This window comes from Octodon degus, unplaced genomic scaffold (genome assembly GCF_000260255.1).
Source record: "Octodon degus isolate 3935 unplaced genomic scaffold, OctDeg1.0 scaffold00192, whole genome shotgun sequence".
Classification (NCBI taxonomy): domain Eukaryota; kingdom Metazoa; phylum Chordata; class Mammalia; order Rodentia; family Octodontidae; genus Octodon; species Octodon degus.
In genome coordinates, this window is record NW_004524768.1 from 4,310,385 (window position 1) to 4,336,378 (window position 25,994).

Here is a 25,994-nt window from a genome sequence, read left to right on the forward strand (position 1 = left end):
TCTCTCTCTCTCTCTCTCTCTCTCTCTCTCTCTCTCTCTCTCTCTCTCTCTCCTCGCAACCCCCTCTGCTTCTCCTTTCTGATTCTGAGCCACTCCACCATGGACTGGCCCCTCTGGAGCCCCTCCTCAAACATAATACATTGAATGACTGCAACCTCATGATAAAAATTAAACTGCTGAAGGGTTGCTTCCTAATGATGAGCAAGAAAAATAATTTCTTGAAATGAAATTCACTTCTGGTTAAGATTCTGTGGCACTTGAAGTGACAGTAAGGGACTGAAAATACTATATAACTTAGTAAATAAAGCCAGGAGCTGAGTTACAATTTGGAAAAAAATAAATTACCATGGACACAATGCTATGAAACAATGTCACCTGCTAAGAGAGCTCGTTCATGAAATGAGGAGTCTACTAAGGAGGCAAACTTCATTCTTGTGGAATTTTAAGAAGTTGTTGCTACCACCCCAATCTGCAGCAGCCAGCAGCCTCATCAGCCAGCAGCTTCTGTCTCTACCAACAAAGACATTCTTTGCTTGAAGAGCAAGATTCATCTTTGTTCTAAACCTAAAATGATCCTTAACCTTTTTTAACAATAAAGTATTTAATGAAGGTGTACTCATTGTTTTAGACACAATGGGTATTGTACACTTAGCAGATTCCATTGTAGTGTAAACATACCTTTTATATGCACTGGGAAACCAAATCAAGATCAAGTGACTCACTTTATTGGGCTATCCACTTTATTGCAGTGGTCTGGAACCAAACCTACAGTATTTCTAAGGTCTGTTGTGCACCAGTTATTCCTGTCATGCCTGCTAACATGCTGGATTATATAGACAAGTCATTTCATCTCCCAGATTCAGACTGTACTAAAATCAAAGAGAGGGGAGGGCCACAAGGTTACAGTACCTGCGTCTACCTGGATGAGAGGCTATCACACTTATAGTCAGGCAAACTGTCTCAGAACTTCCCAGGAAGAAAGACTATAAATAATGCCAGGTGTTATTATCCCCAAAGATAATTGATTATTTTCTCATCAAAAGGAGGCTAGCAGCTCATTAGCACAAAGGCTGAGACATGATTTATTTAAGCCTTCAACTTTTAACAAGCTTCCAGTGTTGAAAATTTCACAGGGTCCCAGTCCTAACTCCAGCTTTCTCCAATAAATGGAGTATTTCTCATTCATACTTGAGAAATCATCCTGTTTCTTGAAAAAATAATGGAATACAATTTTAATTATACACACTTACTAAACTCATAAGAAATGGAGGCAGAACAAATGGTCCCTGCCGTAACAGACCAGCATACTACTTCATTTCTGTGGTTCCAGGCTCCTTGCCCCTTGCTAACACGCTGGATTCTCCGAAGCTCACTTGCCCCTCAGGTCCTCCTCTCCAGGCCCCAGGGCTCAAAGGGCTGAGCAGGTACTTGTGCTCCCCCCGGTCACAAAGACTTCATATAAATCTGCCTCCCAGCATCTCCCAAAGTGAGCAAGTGCTCATCGGTGTGATTCTTCTACGGGAGGTGAGTTCCCTAGGGACAGGGCAGGTTTACTCATGGTCAGTGATTGCAGAAGATCCTCCACATCCAGCCTCTGCTGGCTCCTACACGCCATGCAGAGCACAATCTAGACTACTGCTAGTCACTGCTGAGAAGCACAAACCACAGGAGTGGCCTTCACACCACACATGGAGGCCAAAACTTTAAAAATTCAACCACACAGGCATAGTCCTCCAGGAAAAACCTCATTACCAAAGAAAAAACCCTGCACTCTCTTTTAAAAGGAAAAATCTAAGTAAAAGCTGTTCTGCCACAGAAACTGACCCAACAAAGGAAAAGGACTTTGGATGATAGTAGACACCTGGGACCTGGGGCTGTTTTTTCACAAAAGCAAATGAGTTCTCAGGATACTGGGCCCATCACAGGGCAGAACCTAGAGCCTGGGGGGATGAAGTTATAGCCTTCTAAATTCTGAGGAAAAGACAAGCAGTGAGAGAGACACTGATCTCCTTTTCTTCTCTAATTTCTGCCTGCAAAGTTAAATTACATTTATTTTCTGAGTAAAGATCACACATACATACACACCCTACCTCACTCTCACAGGGAACAAAACTCACCACAGAGAATGGGAAGAATGACCTTCTCCTCCCCTTGTCAAAGCCCATTGAAGTTGCCCCACCACCAGTCTGCTTGAGACCCTCAAAAACAGCCACACATTCATGTAGGCTCTGGGCCTCACGTCAGGTGAGAGGAGCCTTGGGAGAGTGTGGTCCAACCCTTCCCCCATCAGCCCTAGTAACGCCTCACCCTCCACAGCACAAACCCTCAGGAAGTGCCAGGCTTGGCCCACATCTGTGCAGCAGACTCACGGCCATCCCACTAGACACCTGCACAGCCCTGTTCCCTTGGACAAGAGCTACAAAAGTCAAGCCTTTGCTGGCCTGCCTCTTCTAAACTCAGAGCATTCCTGCCTCTATTCACAATCCTTTTTTACGTCAAACTACCTTTAGGAATTTAAAGAGATGAGCCTAAGTGTTTCACTTCACCACACAGAATAACAATGCAATGACAAAGCACAAGAGCCGGCCATTAGGAGTCCAATCTATGATCTACGCAGTGAGACCCTGTAGAACCTGTAGACCCTGCCCTAAATACAAAAAAAAAAAAAAAAAGAAAGAAAGAAAGAAAAGGAAAGAAAGAAAGAAAGAAAGAAAGAAAGAAAGAAAGAAAGAAAGAAAGAAAGAAAGAAAGAGAAAAAGAAAGACAAGCATAGTCATTCATGAAATGAACTGTGTCCATCAAAATTCATACTGAAACTCCAGCCTCCCGTGGCTCAGGACAAGACACACAGACAGGAACAATACTGCATGGACACAGGGAACAAATAGCTCACAAGCTTTGAAGAATCCCTGAACTGTAAGAAAATTAAATTTCTGTTGTTTAAGCTTCCCACTCTGTGGTGTCACAGCTGCCTTCACAAATGAATACAGGAATAAATTCAATGAAAATGTTTGTAGCTCCATTAGCAACAGGCGTTCTCAGTAGGTCATGGCAGAACTATATAACTCACTGGATCAAACAGCAGTCTTGAGTCCATATCTTAGAAGCAAACAAATGAATAGGAATAATGAATGGAAGGTTTCTAAGTAGCTCCCCACCGAACTATTTAATCAAAGGGGAAGCTGATGGAGTCTTATCACTGTCTCACTGGTAAAAGAACCATTCAGTAGTTGGTAATGAGAACATCATTGCAACAGTGTTAATGCCAGATACGCAAAATCTGATAAGCCCAACTTTTGGGACTTCCTACAAAATAACTGGGCTGTACCCTTCACAAGGGTCAGGGTGTTGAAGGTCAAGGGCAGCCTCAGAAATGTTCCAGACTGGAGGGGAATGAAGTAGTCTGGTGCCAAATGCACTGGACGGCCCTGAAGTGATTCCTTAACACAAAGGAGTATTACTTATTAGGTCCCTGTTGAAGTTCTTCTGAATGAGTCTGAGGGTGGTCCCATACCAATGCCAGTTTTCCGATTTTTACCGTGGTTTTATTGGGATTCTGTACAAGAACTTTCAGGACAAGGAAACATCTTGTCACCTACTTACTTTTAGATGGTTCAGGGGAAAGGTGTAAATATACTATACTTGCAACTTTCCAGTAAGTTCTTAACTCCATAAATATAATTAAAGAAATATACATATCTAAAAACAGTGGAGCATTTGATCTGTTACAGGGTATGGTACTTGACTAGACAATATGTGACCATTAAAAATGATGAAGACCAAAAAATAAATAAATAAATAAATAAATAAATAAATAAATAAAAAATTTTAAAAAATGATGAAGACCCAATACTATTATGGGCTACTGGACTCTTTTAGAATATTTTGCTGAGTTTACACACCTATAATATTCAAATAACGGAACTTAACAAAAAAGGGGATCAGGTAAATGTCCACTTTGTATCTGTGTATTCAAAGTGGTTAGGATAGATATATAGTTACATTCTCTTAATGAATAGAGGGATTTGTTCTAATGGTGTTTGTAAATAGGATATCAAGTCCACATCTTGCACAGCAATTAACCACTAGGAAGAATGTATGCAATGTGTTAATTATTAAAACTGTCCTACCAACTTGGTTTGAAACTATCTTATTACTATTTGTTTCTCAATAAAATTATGGAAAAAAATAAAAAAGAATGGAAAAAAATGATGAAAGTAAGAAGACTACAAATTTGAGCCTAGCCTAGGCAACCTAGTGACTTACCAAGACCTTGTTCCCTCAAAATACAAACAAAAAAGGAGCTGAGGTGTAGCTCAGTGTGAAGGCTTAGGTTCTAGTATCCACCCCTCTATCACTCCCCCCAAAAATGATGGGTATTAAAGAGATATAGGCAATAGGAAAAAGTGTTTGTAGCATATAAGCCCATCACTATGATCAAAAAATATATGAAAACAGAAGTACATACAGTGGTTCCTTGTTACATGTTGGGGACTAGTTCCAGTACTTTGTAAAGACCCTTGAACCTGAAAGAGTAAATAAAATCTGAAAGGTACAATAGATATTGTGAAAGGGAAAGAATTTGTTCAATGGGAAAGAAAAACTGGGAGGAAGAATTTCACACGTTTATATCTGGTAAACTAAACAGCATGCAATATAGCAACCACAGTTGAATTCCTATCATTTTGTTTAGTGAAAATCAGTATTGTTTCTAATACTATTTTTTGTTACTATCCTGTATTCATTAAAAATTAAAAATTAAAAACTTTCAAAAGGCATAGTGTTTGCATGTAATCTCTACATATCCTCTAGTAAACTTTAAATTATCCCCACACTGCTATACTGCCTAACAAAATGTGAGCACTACAAAAGTTGTTGATATGCTACTTTGTTAATTAATGACAGAAAGTATGCATATATTCCCTACAGATACAATTGTTTTCTGAATATCTTCTCCACGGTATGAATCTCCAAATGCAGAGCTTATTGTCAGGGAAGCAGTAATTAGTTATGAATGGAAGTTATCTCCAGTGATGGCATAAGAAAGCATGTTTATTTTCTTAATCATACTATTTCCTTCCAAATAGTGACACACATGTATTAATTTTATAATTAAGTGAAAAGATATGAGGGTCAGAGGACTGAGCAGCTTGGTGTTGTCACCATTGTTAGTGATGGTAGGTTTCCAAGAACAGAAGCAGGACCACCATGGATGCACAGAGCAGGACTCATGAGACAGGGCCCAGGGAGAGTAAGGAGGCCCAGGGCTGAGCACACGGCAGAGGAGGAAGCTGAGGTGTGAGCCACCCAGCGGGTCCTCCCCAGTGCCAACACCTGTGTCAGGCAGCAGCTCATTGTCCATCACTGTGGCTGGACAGTGCGTGCAGATATAGATGGAGACCTGGTAAGGGCAGAATGAGAACAGGGTGCCCACAACTTTTCCAAAGGATGCTTGTCTTTTCTTTCTGCTTTATGTTGTGATAGAGCCCCATAAAATTCACAGTTTAGTGCTCATGTCAGTAGCACACAAACTAAAACCAATAGCTGGGCTGGGGAGGGTGACTTCCATAAGGCTTCAACCCGCAAGTCATCCCCCACTCTGTAAATCACTCTAATAAATACATTTACACATCAAGCTGGACTTGTCTGAGTTTGTCTTGGACTGTCCCCTCCATCAGAGGCAGACATGTCTTTTTGTCTCTGGAAAATGTATGCATGAAAATGCTTCATTTTTATTTATTTATTTATTTATTTATTTATTTTTATGTATTTAGTACAGGGTCTACAAGGTCTCACTACACAGATCCAACTGTAGTGACCTTCCTGTTTTCAGCCTCCCAAGCACTGGAATTATAAGCATGAGCAACCAAGCCCAGTCTCAGTCACCCTCTCAGCGCCCGGGAGGCAGGGCTGGTTTAACATGCTGGGGATCGAACCCTGGTCCCTGTGTCTGCCTAAACAGGTGCTTTAATCCACTGAGCTATCTTGGAAAGGCTGAAGAAAGGTGTGAAGAGCTTGAAGTACTGAAGTGGAGGCTGGGACAAAAGTTGTTCCTAGGAGAAGGGGAGCAGTATCCACACCGAGGCTGATCAGTATGTGTCCTACATCTAAGTGGACAGAGAGAATAGAGGATTACACAAGGGAGTCACTTCTCTCTGTCATATCTGAGGGGAAACCAGCAAGTAGCTTCCAACACTGAGCCCAGAACTGAGCCCCAGCCCACAGCAGACCCTGCCTCTGGATGCCAGGTGCAGTGAGATATCTCCAGCCCACCACCAAGAGGAAGGAAAAGGCTACGCGAGATGATCAGACTGCAAAACAACACACTGTGGGTCTCCACTTATTTAAAAGTGGAAGTGGGCAAAAACCAAGCAATATGCAGGTAAGGGATGTGCTATGAACTGTGCTGTGTCCTTCTAAATCTCCATGGGAAAGCCCTAATCCCCAGGACCTTAAAAAATGAAAACATCTTTAAAGGAGTAATTGAGAGGTTAAAATAATCCATAGAGTGGCCCCTGATCTGCAATTGATGCCCTTAAAGAGCAAGATTAACTGTAGGACAGGACTCACCCATTTCCAGTATAGCAACAAAGGGTGGGGGCTCAGACACAAATGGGCACAGAAGAATAATCATGTCAGGACAGAGAAGAAGACAGCGTGCACAGACTGAGAAGAGGGACCTCAGGGCAAACCAACCTGTTGACACTGTAGACTCGGACCTCAGCTTCAAGAACTAGAGGGCAACACACTTTTCTTATCTGGGATGCTTTGTCAACCTGACCTGACTGACCAGAGATGCACACTGCCATATGCTAGAGTGACACAGTGAGGGCATGGCACAAAACAAGAGAGTCATGGCCTCTGAAGATGCCAAGTCCCAGAAAGCTTCGTAGGCCTAAAAATGAAGCTCAGTTTCTTCGTGTGGGTGCCAGGTGGCCAGTGTATTCAGTGGCACATGTCACCTTTTGGTGTGGATGATGTACACTTTCCAAGGTGACAGGAAGCTGCACTTCTATTATTGGAATTGCAATATGGCACCAATTGGCCACCTATGGGCTTCAAGTTAATTAAATTAAACCAGAAATGTGGCTCTCTGGTGACATTACTCACATTCCAAGTGCTCAAAAGCCATGTGAACCTGGAGGCTACTGATCTGGACATAACAAATATAGGAGATTTTTATCACCATGATTGACTCAGGATCCAATGTTGGGATTATGGGTGTAAGTGCTACACCACCTTAGGGCGGGTAGTCTGCATCCAATATAGGGTAGGGAAAGAGACTTGCTTTCTGCTGCTCCTCTCTTTGCTCATGTTGCTTTTGCTGTTTTCTACCACTATGACAAACTGTTGTCCTCTGCCTTGTGCACCTCCAATCCTGAGGAACAAATTCTCTATGCTGCCACCACTCTGGTACTTTATGTGGCCACTGCCATTCTAGAACATGGTGCACTATAGCTTTTTCCTTAGAATCAGGCTCAGGGTGCTCAGCGACCCAGACACTCAACCCCAACAGCCAAGAGAGAAGAAAGCCTGGCTGCTGCTCCAGCAGGCAGCAGACCTTGGCATCATCCATATGGCACTGGTTTTAGACATATGCAGGATGCAAGAGCTCTGAGGTATAAAAAGTTTCCACCCAGATTGAATAAGGAGGCCTGGGAAAACAGGCAGTGTGCTTGAGAGGGCAGTACATGAACCTATAAGTGAGATGCCTACAGTGCAGTGGAGATCCCAGAAGCTTGGAAAAGCCAGTAACATGGATCAACTGGAAAGAAAGGGAAAGTTGGGAAAGTTGCAAGGAGGGAGAAAGCAGGCCTAATAGAGAAGCCATAGAGCTACAATTACCAGAAGTGCCATAGGGGCAGAGTTACGTAAGGCCTTTGGAGCTCACAATTTATCACAGATTGCTTTGGATATTCTACATGGAACTATAGGACTTACGTTTGTCCTGCTGGATTTTGGGCTTGCTTTGGTCCCAATGCTTTGTATTTCCCTGTTTGTACCTTTTAGAATAGTAATGTACATCTTGTGCCACTGAATACAGAAAGTGTTTCACTTTTCATTGTAGAAACTCACAGCTAAGAGTTTGCCTGATATCTCAGAGACTTAGGACTTGGACTTTTCAGCAATTGTGAAACTGTTAGAGATGGAGTAAAATGCCTTTTGCATAAACAGATGTGCATAAGTCTTTGAGGGCCAGAGGTAGAACGTTATGGTTTGTGTCTACAAGTTCCTCCCCCCAACCCCCGAAGCCTCATGCTGCCATGGGGTGGATGTCTAGAGTCGATGATTGATTCATTCATGGTCCAATGTTGGGACTATGGTATGTGTGTTACACCCGCCTAAGGGCAGATAGCCCGAATACCTTATGGTGGGTAGGAAAGGGACTTGTTCTCTGCTGCTCTTCCCATTTTCCTCTTGTTACTTTTGCTGTTTTCTGTCACCATAATGAACTGCTGATCTATGTGGCATTTCGCCTTGGAGCCAGCCAACTATGGACTGAAACATCCACAAACTTCAAGAAAAATAGGAATTCCCCTCTTTAAACTGGGTGTCAAGTATCTTGTTCAGATCTTATTTCAGCAATGACAAAAAAGTAACCAACACAGTTGGCAAGAGCTGAGCCACATCTCCAGCTCTTAAGATTATTTTTACTACTGACAGAACATCAGGGCTCAAGGGCTTTATCTAAAGCATCCCCTGGTCTGACAATATCTGAGGAACTGATTCCTCTTTCGGACTTTTGGCTGAACTGGGGCTGACGAACCCCTTGGGCTGTCAGGCACAGCCAAGACAATTCCCATCCACACATACAACACATTTCATTTCTAGTTTGGCAGAACTTTTGAATCTGTTTTCTTAAATGAATGTCAAGATATAATCTAGACAGATATTCAAATGCAATGAATTAAATCTACAAAGCTTTGAACCACTTTTCTTTTCATATTTTCTAAATCAAGTCACCAAGTTCCTGTGCTGAGAAAGTGATTGATTGCCAGGGAGATGATTTTATTGCCTTAACTCAGCAATTTCTGTGTTGCCAGGCAAAGCTCACTAAGCCTTCCAACTTAACAAGCAAGCAAACCTTTGAGCTGGCGGCCCCAGACATAAGAGTTCTCAGAACCCAACATAATAAAGCCAGCTGCTCCATTTTCTACCTTTCTCCAAAACCTTCTCCGGAGAGTGAGCCTCTGCTAGTCACTTCTCTCCCATTTGTCAATCAATTTGAAGACAACCAAGCTTCCAAATGGCAGCAGTGGCTGCAGCTGGCCAGGAGGAACAAAGGGTGAGGTGAACAAAGGGCAAAGGGCAGCAGAGAAGTTTTTTTTTTAAGGTGCTCCTGCTGAAGCCTTGGGGCGGGGGTGCTGGGCAAGGCAGGAGGCTGTCACTCTGGAGCAAGCTCCCCTGCAAGGTTTTCTCTTAACTGAAGCTGAATTCCCAGCACACAACTTCATACTCTAAGGTGGCAGCCACAAGGCTTGGGATGGGCCACACCTGACCAGCCAGGGCCTGCAGCCACCCAGGACACTGAGCAAGGTGAAGGTAACAGAGGCTGTGACTCAAAGAAGGGGAACAAATGCTTGAGGGAGGCCCAAGGCTTAAAGGGTTGGGTTCTCAACAAATTGTAGTTCCAAAGAGAAACAGCAGGAGACCTGCAGGCTAATCTAAGAGGCCTCACCCGGGCCCTGAGTTTTCTCTGCAAAAACCATGTAGAAGCCTTTTAATCAACCAGCCCAAGGAAAGGTCAACATTCAAATCCTGGCTGAGGGTGAGGGATGGAGCTCAACAGCACAGAACCTGTCCAGCAAGCACAAGGTCCCGAGTTGGATTCTGATACTAAATTAATTCTTGGCTGAAAGATAAAAGTCAATAGTGAAAGGTGAACAGTAGTCTGGGTGTGGGAGGAGCCTGAGAGATGGAAGGAAGAAAGGGAAGGGGATATAAAAAGAAGACCTATTTTGTACAGAACCAACTCCACATGGGGAACAGATCATTATGGACTAAAAACATGGACTAATAAGAATTTTTAGAAAATTAAAAGTGCATTTTGTTGTGATGACAGCAATATGGTTAAGCTTTGAAAGGAGGCCATAGCTGCTTCACACACAGTAACTGGTTCATCAGAGAAGAGTGGGAGCCACAGGGATGAAGGTGCTGGTGCACAGGTCCGCGCTGCGCTCCTACCACTACTTGTCCTGCCCCAGTGAGGGCTGTGCAACTCCTTCCCTTCCACTCAGAGGTTCAGAGTGAGTCTTCAGCAGGCCTGGGCTGGGCCCCTGACACGTGCTGGTGTGGTCAGTGTCTGCCGATCTTTCGGATTTCTTATGGCGATCTCTGTCTACACTATAGACTCCACACAGCAATCTGCTCAGGACTTGGACTCTGCACTGGACTCTGCGTCATGGTCTGTGTATACCGAGACATGTACACAAGGAAGTCTCAGGGCTTACTTCCCTCCCTCATCTCCCTACAGAGTTGGGTCTCTTTCCTGTCACACCAAAGATTTCCCCCTTCCTCTAAGGTTGTACTCACCCCAACACCCACCTGTGAGGAAGGGAATCCTTACCCCCACTTCTCTAGAGATACAAACCAAATTCTGTTCCTAGGGTAAGGTTTCTTTCTCCTTAAGAGAATCAGGTTTTCCAGCTGGAGGGTGGGAGGGGTGTAATTGCTGGGCCCCGGGTGTTTTGCCCGCAGCTGGGAGATTAGCAGATGAAAGGAAAAGATAACGTTACCTGCTGGGACATCTTTCTTGTTACCGAGGGTCACGAACTCATTACTTACCCTTAAAAGCCAGCAGGAGAAGCATGTTGGCAACTTATAAATACCTCCCCAGACAGTGGAAAGACAGCATCCGGTTCTGTGAGCCTCGCTCTGAGGACAGTCAGGAAATTCCAACTCTTGGAGAATCTGAAGCTTGACAGCTTTACCCTCCCAGCTCTCTGAGCAGATCCACAAACCAAGGCCCAGCAGGACCCAGTGGGTGGCAGGAGGGAGGATGGCCCAGCATTTTTGCCCCTAGTAACAACCTCCCCTCCTGGTCCCTGTGTGGGGAGAATAAAGTCCTTCAGCAACAGGTTTCTAATATCCAGTTATTCCAAAGCTTTGGGTTCATTTCTTTTTCTTCTTTTTTTCTTTTTGGAAAGGCTCTATTTGTGTATGCAATATTTTGATGTGTCCTCTAAAAAGTGAATGTCCTAGTGTTATAGGTAGCTAAGTTAGAAATATCATAGGCAGTCAGACACAGGCCCTCCAGAGTGAGGGCAGGGCACACGAATACACTGCACAGTTGTGGGGGGAGCTCATTCATCAAAGGCCAGACACCAAGAGAAAAGATGGAATGACTGCAGCCACACACAGCCCCAAAGGATGAATAGCTGTGATAGATATTCTAAATAGGTAGGGATTCCCAGGAAGAGCCATTGATCCACCTCTCCACAAAAAAAAAAAAAAAAAAAAAAAAAAAAAAAAACAAAAAAAAAAAAACAAAAACCTGTTCTTTCCCAGTAAACTTGATATGTGACTTGCTTTTGATACCCACTTAATCAATATTACCTGAGCAGTCATACTCACACTCTTGTTGGCTGACCATACATTTGTCCCATTCCCACTGGATCAATTTTACCTAAGTGATTATATTTGTAATCTTATTAGTTGGTTATGGTTTTCTCCCACCTTGAATCCAACTCACATCATGATTTTGCACTATAAATTTCTCTTGAAAATCAAGGTCCTCGGCAACCGACTTGGGACTCCTTCTGTCTCCTTAGAAGGAAGCCTTCCTTCCCCAATAAACAAACCCTTTTCTTAACCTCCATTGTTTCTAGAATTCATTCTTCAATTTTAAAGAACATAAACAATACTGACATCTTCCCCTGTTTCAGTATTTCTTCCTCAATACCCGATCCAAATATATACACGATTCTAAGTTGATATTAACACAGTACCCCTCCCATTATTCCAAAGCAATGTACAAAACTGCTTTGCAGGGGTTTGATCTTTACATAAATAATCTCAAGCCACATGTATCCTCCTACGCATTCCACTTCCTGTTCAACATTACCCTGTGAGACCCATCACATGTGGCTCCAGTTGGAACATGTGGCTCCATTTAATAAACAAATCAAAAATTTTCCATTTCTCTGTCAGTGATCATTTGGGGTGTCTGCAGTTGTAACTTCCAGCAGAGCACCGGCCTCCTCTTGCAGTGTCCTTGTGCTCTTGGGGAAGGGGGGCAGTGGGGTGGGCCTGATACATGCCTGGGAATGAACTTCACCAAGTAGTGTGGGAAAACAATTTCACTTTCCAGACAGATAGTGCTAATCTGCCCCCAGAACTGCTGACCAGGACATGCCCACTAACCCCCTTCAGTATTTTCTTTTAAAATAGGACACATGTTTGCCAACACTCAGCACCGTGAGACTCCTGCACTTTGAGACTTTGGTGGTACCGCCTTGTGATTTTAATTCTCATTTCCCCAGCTGGTGGCTCTGCTGAAACTTTCCTCTCAGTAAGATGCTGGTCTATACTTTTAAGATCCATTTAGAGTATAGCTGATTATGGGCTTGGGGGTACATATTTAAAGGTACAAATAACAGAGTGCAGACAACATCGACCCAGGAGGGTGACGATTGATGATCCACATTAGAAAGGCAGATGTGAGAGACAGAGCTGGGCAGCAATCACAGCCTGTTTTTCTGGAGTTGCTGTCTGGTCACACCCCCACCCTCCCCATCCCCCACCCCTGTGAGGCTCAGCGACTCAGAGGAGAGACACCAGGAAGGCTTCTTCTCGGTCCAGTGTCTGTCCTGTGCAAGACAAGCGAGGCAGGGCTTGGGTGAGTGTGGCGCAGACTTCCCTCCTCCTTCTGGTACATCCCCCCAACACTGCTCTCATAGCCGGCTTAGCCATGCCTTTGCTCAGAGAGGACAGCATGAAACGTGTGTCCCATGAGCAAGGAGACAAAAGGCAACCAGACTAAGTCACTAATTGCTTCATCAGTGGCCTTAAAGAGAAGAGGTGGCTGTGCCTGAGTTTCTGGCAGGCTGTATCTCCACAGGAAACTAAAACTCCTTTCTGCTCCCAAAGAAAACTCTGGCTTCCAGCCTTGAGGGAGAAGATGGTGTGACATGTTGCCAACCAAGGGGCTTTTTAAAATAATAATAATTATTACTACTATTATTATTGTCATTATTATTATTATTATTATTATTATTATTTTATCTTTTTGAGACAAGTTCACTATGCTGTTCAGGCTGGCTTTGAAATCACTTTGTAGCCCAGGCTGGCCTCAAACTCCCAGTGATTCTCCTGCCAAGGGACTTTTTAATGTTTATATCTCTGTCCATTTTTGCTTTGTGTTCTGTCTCTGAAAAGTTCCTTGGAAACACAAGTGATCACAGAATAACTTAATTTGGAAAGGGCAGTGTATTAGAAGAACCAGGGCCTCTCCTTCCCCATGCCAACTGAAACACCCCATCCTAATAGTTTTCCAGTGAAAGCTTCCCACCAGGCAGGGTAACTCAGTGCTCCCAGGATACTCATGAGCTGCTGAGCTTAGCCCCTATTTCCAAACCTTAGACAGGAGTTCTGGGGATCCCCAGCACCTAACTGCTGGGCTGCTTCACCAATAAGACCCACAGGTGGACACTGTGAATGTCCCTGTCTCCAGCCTACACCACAAAGGTCAGTTACCCCATGAGTTACTGAGTACAAATGTCATCACCCAAAGGTGGGCATATGGCATGCTAGATACCGGGGGCTATGGAGAGGAATTGCCTTGGCACCTCCACTGTCAGGAGGCCTGAGCCCTGGGCCCACTAGCCCTCCCATGGTAAGTTAACATATCCAATTTTAGTACATCTGCTCCCAAAGTGAGCATAATTTTATTTTTGGCACTGTTTGCCACTCTTCCCCAGTGTCATCTGGGCCAGAACCAGTCACTTTCATTGATCAGCCAGAGCTCCCCAAGGACTATACCAGGAGATAGTTCTGATCACCCCACATCTCAAGAGGTGCCACCTGCCAGATCTCTTGGGCTGACTTTGTACCTACTGAGCCCTGTTGGGCTTCAAGGAATGAACATGCCCAGTCTCTTAAGACAATTCCATGGCTCTTGTAGCTGCGAAAGGACCTCTTCTATCTAAAGAGTCATTTCTTTGCCTGTTTTGGGAGAACATCACCATTCTATGTGGGACACACATCATTTTAAATGATATTTTTCTAAGAAATATTGACTCTAGCTGCCTGGTAGAAGTGGCTGGGTTTTAGCAGTTTGAGATCAAAGAACTCCTCACTGCTCACTGCTCTCAGCCCCCTGCCAAGCCTTAAACACCTCCACAGGCTCCCTGAAGTCTGAGGAGGACCATCCCCCAGGAAGGCAGAGCCCCCTTTCTCTAAGACAAAAGATAGAGACAGCTGAATTGCATCTTACAGTGAACAGTCTCAGGAAAGTAAGAGAAAAAAAAAGGACTCAAAGATATCTTCATGTGAAATGAGAATTGTCCAAATAAAGAATGCAACTGTCTTCTCCCACATTAACTTTTCCTTTTTTCTCCTTTTTCTTTGATATGCACTAAAACTTCTCATACCAAGATTCTAAAACTACTGTCTTATATGTACTTTAACATCTCATGTAGATATTCTTTTTTTTAAAATATTTATTTATTTTTATTTATTACATTTATTTATTGTGCATGTGTGTGGCCAGCTCAGCCCACCAGGGGGCAGGGCTGGCTGGCATGTGGTGCTGGGGGATCGAACCGAGGTCTCTGCTTTGCCAAGCTTGTTTCAAGTAGGTGCTTTAGACCACTGAGCCATCTCTCCAGCCCTCATGTAGATATTCTACCCAAACTGATTTTGTGCATGATAAGGACAGAATTCCCTCCCCCTCCCCCTCCCCCCCCACACACATTTTTGCCACACTCAATGATCCTCTGACACAGCTCAGTTCTTGCATTTTTGTCTTCTGCTTAGTTGTTGTGCCAGTTGGCTTGAGCTGTTGCAATAGAGCCCCACAGACTGGGCAGCTTCAACAACACACCAGACGGTGCTGTCAGTTAGAAGTGCAAGCTCATGTGTGGGCAGGTTGATCTCTCCTGGGGCCACCTTCTCCCTGTGTCTCCTATGGTTGTCCCTCTGTATGCATTTGTGTTCTAATCCCCCCCCCTTTTTTTTTAATAAGGACATCAGTCAACTGGACTGGGGCCCACCCTAAGGACCTCACACTGTCTTACTTCTTTAAAGGCTCTAACTCCAAACAGTCACATTTTCAGTTCTGAGGGGTCAGGACTTCAATATATGCTTGTGCGGAGGTTGTATACAATGCAGGCTATCACAGTTGTGTTTCTATCCAGTATCACAGGATTCCAATTTTTAGAGGGCTAGTCTCTGCTACAGTTTGAAGGGCCAAACTAAAACTCACGTTAAAATGTAAACCTCATTATGAGGTATTAGGAGGGTGGAATTTAGTCCTGTTTGAAGGTGGGACAATAACGTGCTTTTTAAAAAACAGGTGGAACAGCCCCAGGTAGGGTGCATGTCTCTCTCACTGTGGCGCCTCATGCCCCTTCTGGAGTCTGCAGTGTCCCCCAGTGAGAAGGCCTTCACCAGATCCCAGATTTGAGAACTGTGAGCTAGGGCAACCTTTACGTCTCACACAGTACCTAAGTCTGTGGCTTCCGCGACAACAGAAAAGACTTCAGACAATTATGCTTTGGGATCTAGTAAGATACCTCTCTCTTACTCTTGGCTGCTTTCATAATCTTTGCCTTGGCCCTTTTAGGGTTCATGCTTTTCTATAAACCTTAGAGTCAACTTGTTGGATTTCATGAAAATGCCTTTTGAGATATTTATTCACAATGTACTAGTTAATAGATTTGGCGAGACCTGTCATTTTCACAAATCTGAATCTCCCTAGACAACAGCATAGTTTCTTCTTCCACTTGGGCCTTCTTTGGGGTCCTTGGCAAAGTTTTGTGCTTTTTTCCTCATGGATGTTTTATATTTCTTGGTACATTAGCTCTAGGTGTTTTAGTTTTGGTCACTAAATTGATAATGTTTTCATATTAATTCAGATGCAGCTGCCTTCCTGAGAGCTCTCCTGAGGCTTCAGAATTATCAGCTGGTTCTCTTGAATTTTCCACAGCAGTTTCTACTACCTACAAATAATGATAACTTTTTCCAGTCTTTCCTAATTATCATGTTGGCTGAGAATCCCAAAATAGGACTGGGCAGTAACAGTGAGAAGAAATATCTGTACCTTGTCCCCTGAATGCTTTACCCTGAAATATAATATTCACTGTAGGTTTCTAGAAGATTCTATCAAGTTACCTAGGTTTACTTTGCAATTTTTTCTTTTAGCAGCAAAAGAATTCTGAAATTTGGCTCAAGCATTTATACCATCCACTCAGTTTATTTTTCCTTATATTCTGTTAATGTGGATTACAGCATTGAAATGCTGAACCATCAGATTCCTAAGCTTTTATTATTATCCTTTTAACATTATCAAGCCTTTTTTCCTAGGTTCTATACAAGATGTTTACATCTGTATTGTCATGTGCTCAAAAGGCATCTGTGTTCAGTATTTCAATTTTCAACTGCTGCATAATAAACGGTCTCAAACTTGGCAGCTTAAAACACCAACTATTTATTAGCTTCAAGTCTACAGGTCAGGAGTTCAAGAACAGCATGGCTAAGTTCCCAGTTTAGGGTCTTAAAAAAGGCTGAAAACAAGGTATAAGCAAGACTGTTTCTTTCTGTGGCTCAGACATGTCATGGGGCTGGCATCCCTGTTGCCTAGCTTGAGGTCACCTCGGGCCTGTCCTAGAGGCCTACGTGCCTTGCCCTGTGTACCTCTCCACTGAAAGCCAGCACCAGCACCTTTGACCTCTAGACCCAGACTTATAGAGCTCCCAGGTTAGGTGGACACATAACAGAAACTCACAATGAAAGAGAAATGAACATCTCCACCGCATTCCTAAGAGGACTGGCTGTATGCCCCGGAGTGTAGGACAGCTGAAATCTTCAATTCTTCCCAGCACCTGCAGAGGGGCACTGCAGAGCAGGAATAATTCCCATCATATGAACTTGGGCAAGTCCCTTCTCCTCCCCGTACCTCAGTTTCCTCATTTGTTAAGTAGGGCAACTCTCACAATGTGTTTCAGTAGGGTGTAATTGGTTACTATAAAGTTCAGAGTGATACCTGGTCTAGCAAGCGAACTACACATTGAATGCTAAAATTTCGAGAATGGCAGCTCTCTTTCATGTCTTTCTGTGACGGCCTGTACCTGTGCAACGCAGTACTTGGTATATTTACCAATAATTATTTTTCAACTTCTATTCAATGAAAGATACTAAATACAAAATTAAAAGTCTAACTGTAGTGACCATCTAGGACAGCCTGGGGTGGTCCCAGTGCGACTGACCCTCTGCAAGCAGGGACAGGAGTTGCTAGACTGCTGTCATGGTCGTGTCAGAGCTGGCTTAGCTGGCTTGAGCTGGCTTAGATACCAGCTCAAGAAGATGGTATCTAAGTATAAGTACAGAAACATAACTGTACCCGAAACTGTCAGTAATTACTTACAAATGTTATTACTCTATACCAAGATCTCAAACCTGTATTCGATTCATGTTTTCAGTGATGGAAGTTCTAGGGAACTAATGAACTTTACTGAAACAATTCCTGTGCCTTCCAGAGGTAATATGTAAATTTTTCAATATACTTATGATTGCTGGACACATAGTCATATAATCCCCTGTTTTGTTAAACCTATTAGTTCAATGACTATTAAAATGGGAAAGCATGTTGTTTCCCATATGTGAATGGGAAAATATATCTCGTTGAACTGCATGAATGGAAAGATCCTCAGTCAGACTTTCTGGGACTTATTCAGGTCATGACTGTCATATTTGGAGATAAATCTCCAGTCTGCTCTCGTCCTATGGCTTCAGCACCCTACGCACCATACCAGGAAACAGAGCCACCAAATACCTCATCATGCCAGGCATGCCCAGTAGATGCTCTGAATACCCATGTGGATACCCTCCCAAACCCAATGGCTACCTGGGGTTCTGTACCAACCTGGTGGTCTGTTATGGTTTGTGTCTAGGTGTCCCCCCAAAGCCTCATGCAGTCTTGGGGCAGCTTCTGGAGTTTGTGATTGATTACTGTGGGCGTGGTTGCTGCCCCTGCCCTGGGGCAGGTAATTTGCATTACAATGTAAGGTGGGAAGAGAAGCCAGCTGCTTGAGCTGCTGCTACCCCTCCCTTGTGCTCTTGCTCTTTGCTGCCACCATGAAAGGTTGCTTTCTGCTATGTGCCACTCTGCCTTGGAGCCAGCTGAGTATGGACTGAAACCTCCAGTAACTGTGAGCTAAATAAACCTTTCCTTCCTTCATTTTGAGTGTCAGGTATTTGTCCCAGCAACGAGAGAAGAGTAACTAAGACAAGGTCCATACTCTGCCACAAGCTCCCAATACTCTTTCCAGTCTCCTGTGACCACTGTTGGTCCCCGCAGAGATGGTACCATCAGTGAGGACACCACCCAGGCCTCTCTCACTTCAACAGTCAGTGGCAAACTAAGGTGGCAAATGAAGGAAGAAATAGATCCTGCCCAGGCAGAGCTTATTGTCTTAAAGCAAACAAAGGAAGAATGAAGACCTGAAGAAAGGATACCAGAAACTGGGAGGGACACTCACCCACTTGGATCAAGAAGTAGCTGGAGTTGATACAAATAGAGATCTTTTGAAAAAGGATAAAGGAGTCAGTTCTGCTCGGAGAAAATGAAAAATCAATTTGAAAACAATGATATCAATGAGAGATTCATTCCCACAGCCCCACTATATAAACAGATCCTCCATCTCTATGGAGAGGAAATTACTACTGAAGACTATCCACTACCTGAGAGAAGCCCTGAGGCGGGGAGCTGCAGTCCTGGATGTCTGCCTGAAGCATGCACATTTTCTTGGAAACATTTCCAGCTGAGAGTACTAATGCAAAAAGCAAGAAAAACTGCAGGGCAGGTCTCAGTGATCTCTACTGACTTCTGTTACCAGTGGGAGACTGACTTTTTCTAGAGCATTCTTTTCTTCTCTTCTTTTCTCTTATCAGTACGTGCCTAGAATAAGTTATTGCAGTTTATCATTCAAATGCAAAATATTTTTAACCAGTAATATATTTTCTGCTTTCTTTGGGTAAAGATTGGCTTTTACTAATACATTTTCTGTTCTCCATAAGCTTTTCATATGCTAAATGTTGGGATTGACTGTGTTAAATAAAATTTGTTGCGCTAAACAAAAAAAGTATACTGTAGCAGAAACAAGAACATGATTCTTGGATCTCATGCTTCAGGTGAGACAGAGTCAGTAGTCTGGCTTTAACCCAGACTATGTCCTTGGACAGCTGGCACTAATTGGAGGACATCTCAACACCAAAATCTGATGCACCCATGTGGTAGATTGGGGTTTTGCCACGGGAACAATACAATATAGGACATATATTTTATAAGATCATTTTATACTGAATTACCCAAAGAATCATATTCATGAATGCAGGAAATCTGTCCATACACTGTAGAGCAAAGGAGCCAGCTGAGGACCAGGATCCCACTACAGTGTTCTGCATCAGTCCAGCTGAAGACCTGAAGTTCATAACAATGCCTCTTGCAAGTCCAAATGGAGGCCTAAAGCCCATGACAATGTATCATGCAGACCTGTTTCATGGGTCTGTGCTGGGAAGGCCCAAGATCAGTGGTGGAAGCTAGAAAGTCTGTGCCAGTAGGATGAAGGATTCGTGCTAGCAGGCTGAGGGATCTGAACTAGAGCCTGAAAGTGATGCTCAAAATAAGAAACAGAGCTCCCCCAAAATGTACCACAGTCATCCTCTGTAATAGTGATGGGTTAAGCTCCTCCAACAATGAGGAAAGCTGAGTTGCCATCAGGAAAGCTAATGTGACAAGTTTTTCCAGGAGACTGAGCAGTGCACCATCTTCCTCTATGGAGCCAGGAAATGATGGTCAAGATGAGGACCAGAGCTGCCCCAAAGTGAACCAAAGTGATCCCCAATGACAATGAAATCCTGATCTTTTCCTCCAACAAGAACAGCCAAGTTCATCAGGAAAGCCAGCATGACAAGGTCCTCCAGCAAAAGAGCCCAAGAGAATCAGCAACTCCCTAAGCGCCTCTCAATGGCTTCTCTAGTTCTGTCTCTTATGCTGCTAACAACAATCCTCAAGTAGGACTCCCACACTCAGTGTGATGCTAGTTTAGTTCAACTGGGTGTAACAAGCTGACTACCAGTGGGCAATCCACTATAATCCAGAACATCAGACAAGATTCTCTAACTACTCTTTCACTGTCCTCAGTCTCTCCAAGTCAGGCCTCCCAGCACACTCCTCCGCCTCTCCTCTCCCTCCTGCTCTCCCATTTCCTCCCTCAGACCTAACACATGCTGGCATACCTCATCACCTTTTGGAATCTGCTTCTTGGAGCAAACAGAATAATGCCCATCAGTGTCTCAGAAGTCACTTCTGTGTTACACTCCCTCCTCCCCCAGTACTTCATATTCTACCTTCCAACACATTCCCTGACCCAGGGTGACTCCCTCACCCTGGGCCCTGTCATCCAAACCACATCCTTCCCTCTGCCACATGAAATTTTTCTGAGGCTATCCTCCAACCCCAAGCTGTAATAAAATGTATATAACACAAAACTTCATCACCTTAACCATGTGTAAGTGCATAGGTACATTTGCATTGTTGAGCAAATGACCCCATCATCCATCTCCACAACTCTTCTTACAAAACTGAAAGTCTACCCTGCTATGATTGATTCTAAAAAGTCCCCCAAGAGGCTAATGGCATTGAAGGCTTGGTCCTCAATGCAGCCCCATGTTCAGATATGGGGCCCATGGGAACAGAGCAGTACATGAGGGTATAATACTGAGAGATTCACAGCAGCATGGGCTACCCCCAGAGGTGGGTCCTAGGCAGATGCAACGGGTCATGGAGGAGTGATCTTGGGACTCTAACTCATTTCCACGTCTTCCTACCTAACACTGTCCCTCCCTCTGCTGTTGGCTGACATGCAGTGAGCAGCTTCCCTCCAACACACCACCACAATGATTCTGCTCACCACAGTTCTAAAACTAATTGAGGGGCTGGTGAGATGGCTCAGTGGTCTAAAGCACCTACTTAGAACAAGCTTGGCAAAGCACGGGGACCACGGTTCAATCCCCCCCACATGCCAGCCAGCACCGCCCCCTGGTGGGCTGAGCTGGCTACACACACACACACACACACACACACACACAAATAAAATTTTAAAAAATATATATATAAAAAAAAAAAACTAATTGAATCAATTGGCCATGGTCTAACACCTTTGAAAATGGGAGCTGAAGTAAAGATTTTCTCCTTTACATTGTTCTTCCCCAGTATTGACTTAGATGTTAGCTGACTAGCACAATACTTATTGGTGAGTGTTTTCTTTCCTGGAACCAGATCACCACATTTCTTTGCTCAAAGTCTTCCAAAATCTGCCTAATCACAAAGAGTAAAGCCAAGGTCCAGATGTGGTCTCACTACCTCCCAACCAGCCCCATTTCAGGGCTCCAGTCCCCAACACAGCGCATGGTCTCAGACTAATCTTTCTATTCCCTAAACCCATGATGTTTGCAGAGTGGGGAGGACCCTCAGGAAGACAGTTTGGTGGCATCTTACAAAGCCAATCATACCATATGATCTAGCAATCATTTTCTTCTTATCTACTCAAAGTACCAGAAAATCTAGACCACACAAAAAACCCTGCATATTCAGGTATGTAACAACTTTATTCATCATTACCAAAACCCGGAAGTAACCAATATGTTTTCAGTAGATTTGGTGAATAAACAAACTGTATATCATATAGTTGACAGAATACTAAAATAATAATGATGATGATAATAATAAAATTATAATTAATAAATGACTATCAAACCATGAAATAGAGTAGAGGAAACTTAAATACATATTAGCCTTGTGAAAGACACCAATCTGACGACACATTTTGGACAATCCCAACTCCACAGTATCCAGAAAAACGGAAGATAGCTTAGATCAGGAGTTGTCAGGGCTCTGGAGTAGGCGGGTGAGCAGATGGAACACAGGGAAGGTTTAGGCAGTGATGTTACCCTGTGTGGCATGTGGTGGACATATGCATATGGTGGAGATATGCCATATCTTTGTCCAGACCCACAGAATGTACAAGCCATCTAATGTGGACATTAGATGATAATAAGAAATAGATGTGAGTTTAAAGGTGTAGCTAATATGACACTTGATTGGGGCAGTGTTAGAGCAAGAAATAGTATTTGTGAACTGTCTGTACCTGCCTCCTAAGTACTGCTGTAAAAGCAAAGATAATCCAACAAACAAAAAACACCTCTCTCTTTAGTGACGCAGAGAAGCCCATGTTCAGAGACTCCCACCAAAGCATGAAAAGTTAAGTTGTTTCAACATCAGTAAAATTCTAGCCTATGTGAGAATCACTTAAAAATATTCAAACACCTTCCTTTTTTTTTGGCAGAACCAGGGATTGAACTCAGGCCCTTATGCTTGCCAGGGAAAAGCACTTAATCCACTGAGCCATCTCCCTGGCCCACACCTTCCATTTTTAACAAATGGTAATGTTTAATGTTGGGGGAGAAAAGGATAAAATCCATAGGGCCCAAGGGAAATTAGGATGTATTTCTGAAAAAGTCTTCCAGTCTCCCAATCTGTTTTCCTTAGGCAAGAAGAAAAATTCACAGATTCCAACACTGTCATGTAGATAAAGGCTTTCCCCTCCTGGGACCATCCTTTCTCAGGCCCCCCAGGAGTCTTGACAGTGCCACCCCACTAAGCATTTTCCTAGCCCTGTCTCAAGCAGAGACTTTGACATGTAACCTTGGACCCTTTCTGCTTACCATGCTGTTCCCAGAAACACCATTTAAAAAACTACAGAGTTTATTCTCCTTAGATCCTCACTTCTTTCTATGGTGATCAAATTACAGGCATCTCCTTCTAGAAAGATCTGTCCCTATCTGGACTTTTGTGCCAACTACACAATTGGATATGTTTTCCTCTTACTGAACTATCTGGTTCTGGCTCACTATCTGGTTCTGGTTCCTATTAGAGGAATTACCTCATCAGACACCAGGAATAGAGACTTATTTGCAGCCTCCCCCTTTGGTTTAAGCCTATAAACCGAATGGGAGAAATGTGCACATTTATATAGTAATCCCTATAAAAAATGCTTCTAAGGGCACTTCTCTTTTTTTTACAGCCTAGATCTGATTAAACAAAACAATGTTCTGTCCAGACCTGCATTTTTCTTATGGCTTTCTAATCATTTTACCAACATAAAGGCCTGTTCTTTTCCAACACTTGGCTCTTTCATCGTTCCGGAGGGAACTCAGCTTTCCACTTGGCCAAACCACAGCAAACACGTTGGGCTCCACCGCCCTTAGCTGCCTCCTAACATCCTCTCCTCTGGGTAACACAGATCATTTGTAGAATGAGTGGGGAAGCTGGGGGCACTGTGCACCTCAGGAAGCTGCTCCTCTCATCAGGACCTACGTGGGCTGTGAGCTGGAACCACTTGGACCTGCACATGTGCACTGGAGCTCCAGGTGGATGGGGGAACCCTGGCTCAGTCCTGCCCAGCCCTTGTGATCAGAATAAACACCCCAAAAGAACATGGAGGGTTAGGGCACAATAATCAAACAACTAACAATAATAGTATGCAAATTGTACTGCTTAATTTATAATCTATGTTCCAGTGTAGTATCTTGTTTGAGGTCAGGATAATCTCACAACAGTACAATGACACTCAGTGAGGTCCTCTGGTGTGTTCCCTTCTAGGGTGCCAATCAAGGTTATGGAATGAATCACAGAGTCATATGGAGGAGGAAGGTAAGAAACAAACTTCATCACCTGAGCAAAATTTCATCAGATTAAAAACAGAAAGACATATTGAGTAGCAAGCAGACTCAACAGCAGGAGGAGGGTGGCCCCAGTGGGAGGAATCATAGGCCAGAGGTGTGAAGGCTGGGTGTGGGCTGAACCTGGAACAGCCTCAATGAGCAGGGAGGACAGCCCTAGACAGCCCTAGACAATCATTGGGAAGGAGCTTGGGGGTCCTGACTTACTTAAAAACTCACTGTTAGCTCTAAGTAGAAACATTTCAGGCATTGGGACATCTATGCCAAAGTTCTAAGGATGAATCGAGGCTGAGTCCAAGGACAGAGCTGCCCCAGCAGGTCACCCAGGTTTCTCTCCCTTAAGGCAGGTCTGCCTTTTTTTTTAAATAATTTTCTTTTTTCCCATAATTTTATTGAGAAACAAATAGCAATGAGACAGTTTCAAACCAAATTGGTAGGACGGTTTCAATAATTAACACATTGCATACATTCTTCCTAGTGTTTAATTGCTGTACAAGATGCGGACTTGATATCCTATTTACAAACACCATTAGAACAAATCCCTCTCTTCATTAAGAGAATGTAACTATATATCTATCCTAACCACTTTGAATACACAGATACAAAATGGACATTCATCTGTATCCCTTTTTTGTTAAGTTCCATCATTTAAATATTATAGATGTGTAAACTCAGCAAAATATTCTAAAAGAGTTCAGTAGTCCATAATAGTACTGGGTCTTCCGCTTCACTAGCAATGTCAGAAATTGTTAACCTGAGTCCCCTACAGCTCAATATAACACCATGGCTTTACTTCTTTTACTTCGTTTTTATTTTTCTGCTGGATGGTTAAGACCAAGGTAAAGCAGGACCTATGCAACAAGAAGGTCCTTCATTTGTATCCTGTTGTTTTGTTGAGATGAGTATTCCATTGTCATTTAAATATTGTAGGTGTGTGAATTCGGCAAAATATTCTAAAAGAGTTCAGTAGTCCATAATAGTATTGGGTCTTCCGCTTCACTGGCAATGTCAGAACTTGTTGACCTGCCTTAAGGCAGGTCTGCTTCTGAGGGAGTTCCCGTGAGGATTGATGCCTGAGGATGCCAGACAGGTGGACAGACTCTCTGTCCTCTACCTCTCTCTCTCTCTCCCACTCTCTCTCCAGATCACAAAGAGGGCTGCACAAGCTCAGTCCAGAGCTTGCCAGGGCTGGACCAGTGCACCAAGTGGCTAGCACTGGGCCTAGCCCATCCAGTGTGCATCCCACAGCCAAAGCTCACAAAACCTTGCAGAGTAGAAACAGTGACTCTCTTCATGGACAGGTGCTCCAGAAAACACAAAGAGCTGGAGTACCACCCTGAGAACCCTTCGAGAGCCCTGCCTTGGGGAAGGTACGATTTTTATGGAGTTGACACAATGCACAGTGCATACCAGACAGACACACATCCAGTCAACCACAAAGTGCAGCTCCCAGAGAGCTGGCCAGGGACCCTCCAGCAGGGAAGACATTTACCACGGGTGCCTGTAAGCTGTCAATTCTCACAGCACTTTGAAAGAGCAATGCTGTCGCAAAGCTGAGTTTGTAGTTCCCCCCTTTCCCCCCTCCCCCTGAGCCCTGGTATGAAGTTGGGCCCATGGCAGAAGAGCAGCTTGCTCTGAGGACAGCACGTGTCTTGGCAGTGCTGTGGGAGACCACATCCTTTGCCTCAGCCCTGAAGGTGGCCTCCAGCTGAGCCCACAGTCTCCAGACAGGGAAAAAGAAAAAGCCAGCCCAAGTTCATCTTCCTGTTCTCTATTCTCCAGAGCCAGAACTGAGCAGCCTCTGCACACAAAGGACAGAGAGAGCCACAGCCCCACCCCAGCATGCAGCTGGTGACACAGACAAGAGCTGCCCAAGCCCCCTAGATGAGCCAGGCCCCTGACCTCAGGATGCCTTAACTTCCCCAGGGCAAATCTCACCGGGGGCTGGGGGTGCTGGGATGCTATGGAAAGGAACACACTTTGGAATGAGGCACGGACTCAACCAAGCAAATAAGGGGTTGCACCTGCTGACA

At 43.9% G+C, this 25,994-nt stretch overlaps 1 protein-coding gene and 1 pseudogene across 3 annotated transcripts in view; one reads left to right on the plus strand and one right to left on the minus strand.

Moving 5' to 3' along the window:
* The window catches only part of LOC101562558, a 38,120-nt pseudogene extending 19,044 nt beyond the window's left edge, over positions 1–19,076 (plus strand).
* Positions 1–25,994, minus strand: part of Ror2 (receptor tyrosine kinase like orphan receptor 2) — a 256,307-nt gene that overhangs the window by 159,010 nt on the left and 71,303 nt on the right. The window lies entirely within an intron of this gene.